This window comes from Schistocerca americana, chromosome 9 (assembly GCF_021461395.2).
Source record: "Schistocerca americana isolate TAMUIC-IGC-003095 chromosome 9, iqSchAmer2.1, whole genome shotgun sequence".
NCBI classification, from domain to species: Eukaryota; Metazoa; Arthropoda; class Insecta; order Orthoptera; family Acrididae; genus Schistocerca; species Schistocerca americana.
Genome location: NC_060127.1, coordinates 202,666,739 through 202,679,775, shown reverse-complemented (window position 1 = coordinate 202,679,775; position 13,037 = coordinate 202,666,739). Strand labels below are relative to the sequence as shown.

Below are 13,037 nucleotides of genomic sequence, written 5' to 3'. Positions count from 1 at the left end.
GCACCACAGTGTCATAAAGGTCTTCAAGAGGCATGCGGGGAATCGGCATTGCCGTACAGAACAGTGGCACGTTGGGTAAAAGCCTTCAACGAAGGTCGGCAAACTGTGGCAGGCATGCATCGGACAGGTCGTCCTAGCGTCTCTGAAGGAGACGCGCATGCTGTTGCCGCGTTAGTGGACAGTAATCGACGCCATACGATGCGTGAGGTCGCCCACGAAACCGGATTAGCGCATGCGACTATACTTCGCATCCTGCAGGAACGCTTGGGCATGCGAAAAATTGCATCACGATGGGTTCCACGTGACTTAAACGGAGATGCGTAAGTGGATGCGTTACGACGGTGCTCAGACGCACTTGGAACACTATGAGCGCGAAGGAGAGGCTTTCTTACGGCATATCATAACACTGGATGAGATATAGGCCACATCGTACGAGCCAAAACTGAAACGCCAATCCAACGAATGGTGTCATTATGGGTCGCCGCGAAAGTTGAAAGTGCGTCAGAGCCCCAGTATGGTGAAAGTTGTGCTGATACTCGTGTACGACTGTGATGGTGTTATCCTAACGCATTTCGTTCCTCGACGGCAGACCGTCAACGCTCAGTACTACTGTTCGTTTTTGGAGCATCACCTGCGACCAGCTTTGCGAAAGAAGCGGCGACACTTTCTGCGCAACCCACCCATCATTTTGCACGACAATGCGCGGGCGCATACAGCGCAAGCTGTGGCTGCTCTGTTCGGTCGATGGGACTGGGAAGTACTGTACCATCCACCATACTACCCGGAGTTAAATCCTTGTGACTTTGATTTGGTTCCGAAGATGAAGGAACCACTTCGTGGCATTCGCTTCAGAACTGTTCCAGAGATTCGACAGGCAGTAGACCGCTCCATTCGCACCATCAACAGAATAGGGTCTGCTAATGGTATACTACGCCTTCCACATCGCTGGCAACGGGTTCTGCACAACACTGGTGACTACTTTGAAGGACAGTAACAGGTGCAAACGTGTACCTCTTTTGTATCGGTTGTGAGCTGCCACTAGTTAAGTTCGTTAAGTTCGAACCACCGTATATGCTAAGGAAACAATACTTGTACGACAACAGAATGTTAAAGCCAATAAAACACGGGTAAAAATTGTCACTGTTGCATAATATAATGCCTTGTCGGCAGTTTCGGCTACAACCGCTTGCTGTGTTTTTAGAAATGAGCTTGAACTGTTTGTAAAAAGACAAGGTAGCGGATATAAGCTACATCCTACCTTTTCCATAGTTAAATCTGAATAAAATGTGCGGCTTATTCTCGGGCCAGTACGGTAAAACAAGTATTATTAATATTCTCCATATTTATTCTTCATATCCACATATTTATTTCTCAACGTACTCACCCTGGCGACGAACACGTTTCTCCCAGTAAGAGAACAATTTGTTGACCATCACCCTAAAGTATTTGACTTTGTTGACGGAGCCATAACCTCACCTCTTCCTTACTATCAAAGTGAGGCCCTCGAAGGTGTTCCCTAAATTCTGCAAACAGGTGAAAATCGGGTGGGGCCAAGTCGGGACTTGGATGAACCCAAGGCGCCAGACGGTTGCAGACGTCGCAGGCGCTCGTGTGTGGTGTGTTTTTTTTTTTTTTTTTTTTTTTTGGGTGGGGTTTAAGGGCGCTCAACTACGGAGGTCATTAGCGCCCAGTCACTGTTGTTAGAGCACATGGAATCTAATAAAACTCAAGGGGAGGGAGGACACCAGAAAGTCCGTACAAAGATGCAGATAAAATAAGTAAAAAGTTAGATGTCTATGGACAAGCCAGTCAAAGTTATAAAACGGAGAACACGAGCAGCTGCTCGAGCGTCATCAGCTAAAATATCCGGTAAAGTAGATGGCAGGGACAGGACAACACGAGATTGACTAAAGCGGGGACACGACAATAAAACATGGCGCACTGCTAATGCTTGACCACAAGGGCACTGCGGGGCTGGGTCACCGGAGAGCAGGTAGCGGTGGCTAAACCGGCAATGCCCAATCCGCAACCTGATCAGAAGGACCTCTTCTCGCCGAGATGGTCGGGAGGAGGTCGTCCAAGCAGTTGGGAGCGGTTTTACTTCCCGGAGCTTGTTTCCTTGGAGGGATGACCAAGCATCCCAATGACACAAGCCTCTTACAAACAACCCCACGAACATCAGATGACGGGACACAATGGGAGGCTGGCCGAGGCAGGAGGACTGCAGCCTTGGCTGCAGCATCAGCAGCCTCATTCCCAGGCACTCCTACATGTCCGGGAACCCACAGAAAGCTGACAGGAGAACCATTATCAGCGAAAGAATGGAGGGACTGCTGGATCCGTTGCACCAAGGGGTGGACCGGATAGGGAGCTCCAAGGCTCTGAAGAGCACCGAGGGAATCAGAGCAGAGTACATACGATGAATGGTGGTGGCGGCGGGCATACTGAACGGCCTGATGGAGAGCAAAAAGCTCGGCCGTAAAGCTGGAACATTGGTCGAGGAGCCGGTATTTAAAGGTGGCGGCCCCGACGACAAAGGCACAGCCGACACCATCGTCAGTTTTGGAGCCATCGGTGTAAATAAAGGTGTGACCGGCAAGTCGAGCACGAAGTTCGACAAACCGTGAGCAATACACTGCAGCCGGAGTACGCTCCTTCGGGAATGAGCTGAGGTCGAGATAAATATGAACCGGAGCCTGGAGCCAAGGTGGTGTCGGGCTCTCACCCTCTCTGAAGGTGGTAGGGAGGGCAAAATCCAATTGTCGAAGCAGGCGACGGAAGCGGACTCCAGAGGGCAGCGGGGCAGACACATACAACCCGTACTGATGGTCGAGAGAATCGGTGAAGAAGGACTGATAAGAGGGGTGGTCGGGCATTGACAACAGCCGGCAGGCATACCGACACAGCAGTACGTTGCGTCGGTAGGTCAATGGTAATTCGGCAGGTTCAGCATAAAGACTCTCGACGGGACTAGTGTAGAAGGCTCCGGTCGCAAGACGTAACCCCCGATGGTGGATGGAGTTGAGACGGCGTAAGAGGGATGGCCGAGCAGACGAGTAGACGAAGCTCCCATAATCCAGCTTTGATCGGACTATGGAACGATACAAGCAAAGCAGGACAGTGCGATCCGCTCCCCAAGATGGACCACTAAGAACTCAAAGGACATTAAGGGAACGTGTACAACGGGCCGCCAAATAAGAGACGTGTGGAGACCAACAAAGTTTCCTGTCCAATGTGAGCCCTAGAAATCTAGTTGTTTCCACGAGTGGGAGAACAACGGGACCGAGATGTAAGGTTGGCGGAAGGAACGCTTTATATCGCCAAAAGTTGATACAAACTGTCTTCTCTTCAGAGAACCGGAAGCCATTTGCCACGCTCCATGAGTAGAGGCTGTCTAGACAACGCTGAAGGCAGCCCTCCAGGAGGCATGTTCTCCGGGCACTGCAGTAGATCGCGAAGTCATCGACAAAAAGAGAGCCTGAGACATTAGGTGGAATGCAATCCATAATTGGATTGATCGCGATGGCAAAAAGGGCTACGCTCAAGACGGAGCCCTGAGGCACTCCATTCTCCTGAAGGAAGATGTCGGACAATACGGAACCCACACGTACCCTAAACTTTCGATCCGTTAAAAAGGAATCAATAAAAAGGGGCAGGCGACCGCGTAGGCCCCACCTGTGCCTAGTGCGGAGGATACCTCCTCTCCAACAGGTATCATAAGCCTTCTCCAAGTCGAAGAACACGGCTACAGTTTGGCGCCTTCGCAAAAAGTTGATGAATGTCGACAAGGTCACAAGGTGGTCAACAGCGGAGCGGCGGCGACGAAGCCGCATTGGACATTGGTAAGTAGCCGTAGAGATTCGAGAATCCAGATTAACCGAGCATTAACCATGCGCTCCATCACCTTACAGACACAGCTTGTGAGAGAAATGGGGTGGTAGCTAGAAGGAAGGTTTCTATCCTTCCCGGGTTTGGGTATGGGAACAACGACGGCTTCACGCCAACGCATGGGGACCTGACCTTCGGTCCAGACGCGATTGTAGGTACGAAGAAGGAAGCTTTTGCCCGCCGGAGAAAGGTGTGCCAGCATCTGAACGTGAATGGCATCTGGCCCCGGAGCAGAGGACGGGGACAGTGCAAGCGCACGTTCGAGTTCCCGCATAGTAAAGGGGGCATTATAAATTTCCAGATTCAGCGAGTGGAAGGAAGGTCGCCGAGCCTCTTCTGCCTCTTTCCTGGGAAGGAAGGCAGGGTGGTAATGGGCGGAGCTTGAAACCTCCGCGAAAAACCGGCCGAAGGCGTTGGAGACAGCCACAGGATCAACAAGGACCTCATTACCTGAGGTCAGGCCAGGTACCGAGGAGTGGGCCTTAATGCCCGACAGCCGGCGCAGGCCACCCCAAACGACAGAAGAGGGAGTAAAACTGTTAAAGGAGCTGGTGAAAGAGGCCCAACAAGCTTTTTTGCTGTCTTTGATGACTCTACGGCATTGCGCTCGGAGTCGTTTGTATCCAATACAATTCGCCAACGTAGGATGGCGGCGAAAGGTGCGTAAAGCACGTCGTCGAGCACGGATAGCGTCTCTACAAGCCTCATTCCACCAGGGGACGGAAACGCGACGTGAAGAAGTGGTAGTACGAGGAATGGAACGTTCGGCAGCATTGATGATAACAGCCGTGAGGTATTCGACCTGACTGTCACAACTGAGAAAATCGTGGTCCGGAAAGGTCGCCAGGGAGGAGTAAGGTCCCCAGTCAGATTTCGGTATGTTCCAGCTCGAAGGACGTGGGGATGGGGTGTGGTGCAGGAGACGAACGACACAGGGGAAGTGGTCGCTCGAATAGGTGTCGGAAAGGACATAACACTTGAACCGACGGGCAAGAGTGGTAGACCAGATCGAATGGTCCAGATGGGAGTAGGTATGAGTAGAGTCCGAGAGGAAGGTCGTGGCGCCAGTATTGAGGCAGACAAGATTGAGATGGTTGAAGACATCCGCCAAGAGGGAGCCTCGTTGACAGGATGCAGGAGAGCCCCAAAGGGGATGATGGGCATTGAAGTCTCCAAACAATAACAATGGCGGAGGAAGCTGAACAATCAGGTGCATCATGTCAGCCTGACTAACTGTGGATGACGATGGAGTGTAGATGGTACAAACTGAAAAAGTAAAAGCAGAAAGAGTTATACGGACAGCTATTGCTTGGAGTGGGGTGGTCAATGGGATGGGATGGTGATAGACATCGTCCCGAACGAGCAACATGACCCTACCATGAGCTGGGATACCGTCCACAGGGGTGAGGTCATACCGCTCTGAGGTATAGTGGGTAAAGGCAATACGGTCAGTTGGGTGCAACTTGGTTTCCTGGAGACCAAGGACAAGAGGACAGTGCAGGCGGAGGAGCAGTTGTAATGCCTCCCGATTAGATCGAATACCTCTTATGTTCCAATGTAACAAGGCCATCGCTAGTAAAAAAAAAACAAAAAAAAAAAAAAAAAAAAAAGGGGGGGGGGGGGAACGAGATGGGGGAAGAGCTGGTCACCTCGACGGCCGCAGAGGGCCAGGTTTCGAGGGAACAACGCTACAACCGGCGGGAGGCGGATCCAGTTCCATCGAGTCGTCGCCAGCTGCGACCGCTGTCCCGGGTTGTGTAGGAGGGGCAGCATCATTTGCCGATGTGAGGCCAGCTGAGCGCCTGGCAGCAGAGCGTCCCAGCGAAACCGAGGACGGCCGGGAGCAGCGACTCACGGATGGAGCGTCTGACGAAACGCGGTGGAGAGGGGGTAGAGACTTCTTTTTGCAGGCCTTCTTGGAAGTCCGAGGAGACACAGGGATGGTTGGCTGGACCCGAAGAAGGTCCTCACGCGCGGGGTCCGTTTTGGAACGCCGGACCTCGGAAGCCGGGTTCCGGAACGTTTCGCCGATGGATGCCTGAGAAGAGGATCGCTTCTCACGCGGCGGGGGGGAGGAGGAGGAAGGGTGGCCCCTGGGGCAGAGGGGGTGGGGGCTGCGGGGGAGGAGGATTTGGAAGGGAGGGATTTGGGAGGCGGAGGCATAGACCCCGGATGGGGGGAGGAGGTGGAGGGGGGACAGGATAGGGATGAGGATACTGTGGAAGGAGTGGACACGACTGAGGCAAACGAAGTGGTCAACGTCACGGGATGGAGGCGGTCATACTTCTTCCTGGCCTCAGAATAAGAGAGACGATCCAAAGTTTTGAGTTCTTGAATCTTCTTCTCCTTCTGATACGCAGGGCAGTCTAAGGATCTAGGCGAGTGGATGCCAGGACAATTAATGCACCGAGGTGGTGGGGTGCATGTATGTTCCTCACGAAGAGGACGTCCACAATCGCCACAAAGGGGCTCAGCCTCACACCGTGACGACATGTGCCCAAAGCGCAAACACCGAAAGCAGCGCATAGGAGGCGGGACGCAAGGTCGCACGTTGCACCGGTAGCACATCACCTTTACCTTCTCCGAGAGAACGTCCCCCTCGAAAGCGAGGATAAAGGCCCCGGTGTCGATGTGACGGTCTTTGGGGCCGCGCTGGACCCGCCGGACGAAATGCACGCCTCGGCGCTCCAGGTTGGCCCTGAGCTCCTCGTCAGATTGCAGCAGTAGGTCCCGGTGAAAAATAACCCCCTGCGTCCTATTCAGTGCCAGATGCGGACAATGGACACTGGGATGTCCCCTAGGCGGTCGCACGCCTGGAGCGCCGCCGACTGTGTGGCGGAGGTGGTCTTTATAAGAACGGACCCCCGAACGCATTTTGCTGAGAGCCTCGATTTCCCCGAAGATGTGCTGAACAAAGAACATGGGCTTGGAGGTGTCGAACGTCGCCCCATTGGTCCGCAAACAGACCAAATAGCAGGGGAAGTACTTCGCCCCAAGCCGGCGGGCCTGTCCTTACTCCCAGGGAGTGGCCAAGGGGGAAAGGGCAGGAGAACCAGAACCAGAGACAGTCATTTTGAAAGACTCGGCCGCAGAGCGACCTGATACATGTTGACGTTTCATCTGCGAAACGTCCGCCCCGATACCACCCACTCCGACCAGGGGCTCTCCCCAAGGGCGCCACCCAGCCTCAGCAAGGGCCACCTGGCAGGATGACCGTTGCCGGGAGTGCAGCTCAGGTATCGGCAGTACGATCCCTGTGTCCAGGGGGCTACAACCTAGAGGGTACATGACGACCCCACCACAACGGGCTGGCTACTGTGCTGGATTTCTGGTGCCATGGGAAGTCCATCATGATCGTAGGTGCAGATGGGGACGCACTATGGGCGTAACTTTTACAACCCATCAGGCGTTTAGGCCCAATTTGTTGAATAGTGGTTATGGTTACAACGCCGTTACAATGCTGAGTGCCAAGGTCTTAGGGCACGGAGGACCAGTGATACACCACATAAGGTGTCCTTCCCCAAAAGGCTCGTACTTCTGTAGAATTTTGAAAAATGGAGGTCAAACCCCAAGGGGGACCATTACATGGAAGGCTGAAACGGTTGAAATTCCTTTTAGTCGCCTCTTACGACAGGCAGGAATACCTCAGGCCTATTCTTACCCCAGACCCGCAGGGGGAGTGTGTGGTGTGGTGTTGTCGTGCTGAAGGATACCGTGCTCCACATGTGGATGAGCTCTTCGAACCCGAGACTCGATTACAGCGCGCTGTTTCTCACGCACCGACGTAGTTATGTTACACACCGCCATGTTACAATTCGCAGTACTCTAGCGGCAAACGGCTGCAAATATTTAGACACGAAGAATATGAATAGCATTTGTTTAATTGAAAAGGTGTAAGAGCTCTCACATAAAAAATTCGGAGGCATTACTTCTAAGTACGCTGTCGTACTTGAATCAACTGCGGTGCGGTATAGAGGCAGCAGTGTCCACTAATTACAGACATGCTTGCAAAAGTATGAGTCCAGTCTACCTGTTGTCTGTATCTTCGGAGTGAGGCTGTGAAGCACACATTCAACATTTGTCCAGACGTAAATAGAAAATTTGATGCCGAATGTAGTTGTGAAATCTGCCCCAAGTAAGTTTTTGAATGCATGTTACACCATTGTAATATCACATGTTTTTCTCAAAATAGAACTTTGTGGTCCACTGCATAAGTTAAAGTCAATTTAAGTTTTTATCTTCACTAATGCAGAAGCTATAGTGTTGTCAGGTCGGAAAAATCAGAACGAAGGATTCTTTTTCTGTGATAACTTTGGAAGAAGTGAATCAGAATTTATACTGCAGCTGGGACTCGAACCCGACTCTTCTTGTTTGCTAGGCAGATGTGCTATTTTTTTTGCATTTTCTTCGTTGTGTTTGGTCGTTGCTGACGTCACATGACATCCTGAACGGATGTCATGTGACGTCCGCAACGACCAAACACAACGATGATCCTTTCACTCAGTTTTTTTTCATTACAGAGGCCAACCAGCTCTCTGACTGAACCCGCTGAGCTACTGTGCCAGCGACCATTAGACCACGACAGCATTATGGTCAACATAGCTGCACGAACTACCCAAGTCGGTTGCCCTCCCAAACACAAACGCTGATACACATCTCCCCTTATACTGTCACTATTGCCAGTGGCGACAAACATAAACATGTATCTGTGTATGTACAGCGTCTCCTCCAACATCACTGGATGTATTTCAACGAAATTTGCTATACATTCTCCTTGCTATATGAGCATCAATACCGTGAGAATTAGAAGCTCCTATCCGCCATAGGAGCGAAGATTCAGGCAATACACAGTTTATATGCCTCTGACAGGTAGGCTGTTCTGCAGAACAGGTGTGTAGTGTAGGGATAGTAGTGCCCTGTTTTATCAGCCACCAGCGCTGAGGCTTTTCTGTGGACATGTTCACAACAGCTGGAGGAGCTACATTATGCAGGTAGCATGGTCATTCCTCTCTGGGGCTATAATAGCGGATGGATACAGCTGAGGAGAGAGAGAGTTTGGGAGGAAGAGATGGATAGTGTGATAGTGGGAGGGTGAGGTGGTCAGGGAGAAGTGTGAGGGGAAGATTCAGGATGCAGATAGAAGGCGTGGAGACGGATATGATCAGAGGGAGCGAGGAGGAAGATGTGGTCAGAGGGAGCAGAGGTGATCGACTAAGAGAGGGAGAGGTGGAGGTGGGGTGACAGGGAGAGTGTGGGGAGGGGGAAGAAGTGGCAGGTTGAGATGAAGAGAAGTTGTGGTGGGGGGGGGGGGGGGAGGAAGAAGTGCACACACGGAAGGGGGTGGAGGAGGGCATGTCTGCAGTGTATGTGCTGAACCTGTACACCAGCGAAATCGTAGGGACAAGGCTAGTAAATAAAATAAAGGTCGCTTACAAAATGTGGTAAGTAGCTAGGCCGCTGAAATCCCATTGTACGTTCGAATACAAGGGTGCAAAGGAAACTGATTAACAGAAGTAAATACTTTTGATTTAGATTTAGATTTCAATACATCACATGTTTTTTTTCACACATTGGAGCTGATGCAGAGTAATCAGATAAATTTGCTGTTAAGTAGGGTCTGCCTTGAGCAAACACAGTTTTATCATATTTTTACCCAGAAATGTTTCACTGAAACTACAGCATCAACAGCATGATAATAATTAAAAACCCACTGATGATGGCAAATTAGATAAAAGACTAAGGAAAAGGCTTGGCAAATGTTTTGTCTGGAGTGTGGCACTATATGGGGCAGAAACATGGACACTGAGACGAGAGGATGAAAAAAGGTTAGAAGCATTTGAGATGTGGATGTGGAGGAGAATGGAGAGAATAAGCTGGATGGAAAGAGTGAGTAATGAAAGAGTATTGGAAACGGTTGGTGAGAGAAGACGTCTACTGAAGGTTGTAAGAAAAAGGAAAAAGAACTGGTTGGGACATTCATTAAGAAGGGAGTACTTGCTAGTAGATGGATTGGTTTGTGGGAGAAGACTGAGAGGAAGAAGGAGATACAAGGTGATAGACGACATAAAGGGAAGAGGAAATTATGCTGACCTGAAGAGGATGGCAGCAGACCGGACAGCCTGGAGAACCATGTGAAAACCTGCCTTTAGGCAGAACACTGATGATGATGATGATGATGATGCTGTAAATTTAAAGAAAAATGTCTGGAGTGAAAAGAAAAACATTTGCGTTTGTTGGTAAGCAAACATCGGCACAAGTGTGGGGTTCAATTTCAATACGATCAGAGACTGAAATTCAGATAAACGATACTTCTCCGCACTGTACAATTTGCTGTTATGACGGCAGAGGAAGTGAAAGAGTTAAAAACATATTGCCGAAACCCGGGATCGAACCAGGGACCTTTAGATCTTCAGTCTAACGCTCTCCCAACTGAGCTATTTCGGCTGCTGTGTTACGAAACAAAACCACCAGCAATGATGAGACAACGAGCTGGTTGTGACGCATCGTCGTTATCCTTAGGCGGCCGCAGGTCAGCGGCCTTGTCGTGTGACGTCACCAGGCACCGCTGGAGACTGCCTGTCAGGCGTAGACAGCGAATGTCGCGGTCCAGCCAACGTTACAGCTACTGGCTTGTTTGTGCCGTCAGTTAAACTAAAAACAACTTCCTTCCACTAGAATTTTTTCCAATGCAAGCATTGTGTCTATTCTTGCAAAACCGATACACTGAAAAGAATGCAAAACTCGATAATAAAATCCGTGTGCTGCCTTTCAGTTGCTTTTTCTGAAGTAATAGAAGCGGGGAGGAAGTGATAAGGTGCTATGCCGGTATTATTACACAAAAAAATGTATTACACACAAATTCTAACTTCGACATTTAAACCCAAAAACCTTGTTTTAACTTTCAGAACTAATAATACACGCTCTATACTTCATATTTCAATTTCTGATGAAGCATGGTTCAAATAGCTCTCAGCACTATGGGACTTAACTGCTGAGGTCATCAGTCCCCTAGAATTTAGAACTACTTAAACCTAACTAACCTAAGGACATCAACACATTCATGCCCGAGGCAGGATTCGAACCTGCGACCGCAGCGGTCGCACGGTTCGAGACTGCAGCGCCTAGAACCGCTCGGCCACTCCGGCCGCCGATGAATCATGCTACAAGAAATAACTGTTGATAGTGATCGGCAGTCCCGGATCCGTGATATTTCCTAACCGGGGCAAAAACTTGGTAGTGGGGCCTGCCTTTCCCTCGAGCGTTTCAGATAGGACGACAGAAATGTAAAAATTCGATTTTTTAAAAAATGTGTTCATTTTGTGGCGAACATCTTTCTGAAGAGTCTCATGTATAAAACATATATATGTTCGAGAAAATGTAAGACATGTTATTTGGTTTTAAGTGTGCCAAAGTACAGTGCTACGCCTCTTCACACAGCATTCTTCTATCGCACATCACTGTATTTGCCCGCTGAGGAATTCAAACCTATACACTATGTGATCAAAAGTATCCGGACTCACCCAGAAACATACGTCTTTCATATTACGTCCGTTGTGCTGCCACCTACTGCCAGGTAATCAGGGATTTCAGTGGTCATTAGACATGGTGAATGGTCCACTCAATTGCTCGGTTGATGAAGTGGACCGAACAGTGACGTCATCGGTCCCTTCGGAGGGAAGGAAGGAACAGAAAGAAAATCGACCGTGCCCTTTCAGAGGACCCATACCGGCATTTGCATGAAGTGGTTTAGGGAAATCACGGAAAACCTAAATCAGCATAGACGGACGCGGATTCGAACAGTCGTCCTCCCGAATGCGAGTCCAGTGTCCTCACCACTACGCCACCTCGCTCGATGATTGCAGGTGTAAGGGATTTTGGAAATCACGACAAGCATACATGTTGAAGAAAACGTTACGCGCTTCGTCGTTTACTTGCCGATAGTTACAAATATAATATTTGTTGAGATACGAAAAATTAGTTAACAACCAAATAACAATGGAAAGTCAATAACAGCTCATGCAAATACGCGTGTCTTATCATATTACCTCCCGAATTTACTGTGTGTGAAATAACGTGACTAGTGTTGAAAAACATGTAACTTAAAAAAGAGAAGGGGGACTTGATCCGGCGGTCCGCCAGTTACGGAGCTCGAACGCTAATTACACGTCCGCCGCCATCTTTTGCTCACAATCGCAACGCACCGGTAGTTCACTGACGCGTAAAACTTCTCTTACAGTTTTCGCGAAATCGACTAAGTTGTAGCCGGCCGCGGTGGTCTAGCGGTTCTAGGCGCTCAGTCCGGAACCGCGCGACTGCTACGGTCGCAGGTTCGAATCCTGCCTCGGGCATGGATGTGTGTGATGTCTGTAGGTTAGTTAGGTTTAAGTAGTTCTAAGTTCGAGGGGACTGATGACCTAAGATGTTTAGTCCCATAGTGCTCAGAGCCATTTGAACCATTTTTTTTGACTAAGTTGTACGCGTTACTACTTGCACGCTATGCTGTCCTAATGGACTACTAAACGTGTACAAAGTTTGCAGTATATTCGTGATCTGAGCGTCGTGGCCTCCCCTTATGTGTACTAAATACCTTTTGACACAGTCTCTGAGGATCCAAACCGCAGGTACACACTTGAGAATAAATATATTACCGCAAATGTTCCATATGGCCATGGTTTATGTGCACGCAGTTGAAAAATCCCAGTTATTGATGGTAATTGTCGGTTGATTGGTTGGTTCGGGGGAGGGGACCAAACATTGATGTCATCGTTCCCATCAGATTAGGGAAGGACGGGGAAAGAAGTCGGCCGTACCCTTTCACAGGAACCATCCCAGCATTTACCTGAAGCGATTTAGGGAAATCACTACGGGCTTCCAAATAAGAATGAAATGATGTGGTGGTAGCCCTCAACTACGTGCCCTCTGACTCAAAGTTGAAATATTAAAAGTTTGGCTGGTTACGTTGTCTAGGGGCTGGGATACGTAGTTGCCGCATTACAAGCCAAATACTGCTGAGTGTACAGTGTACAATATGAATATACTCATGAATCGAATGGTCGAAGGTTTCTATCACTCGGCAATTGCGAATTTTGTATGTTATATAGAAATTTGTAAATCAAAGATTGCAATTTAGTAAATTCTGCAGGTACAAT

At 49.6% G+C, this 13,037-nt stretch overlaps 1 protein-coding gene and 1 non-coding gene across 2 annotated transcripts in view; one reads left to right on the top strand and one right to left on the bottom strand.

Annotated features, from left to right (window-relative positions):
- LOC124550822 (SH3 domain-containing protein C23A1.17-like) overlaps positions 1 to 13,037 on the top strand; it is a 124,126-nt gene that overhangs the window by 62,712 nt on the left and 48,377 nt on the right. The window lies entirely within an intron of this gene.
- Trnaf-gaa lies at positions 10,260 to 10,332 on the bottom strand. Its single transcript has one exon. It is a non-coding gene; the product is annotated as a tRNA-Phe (tRNA).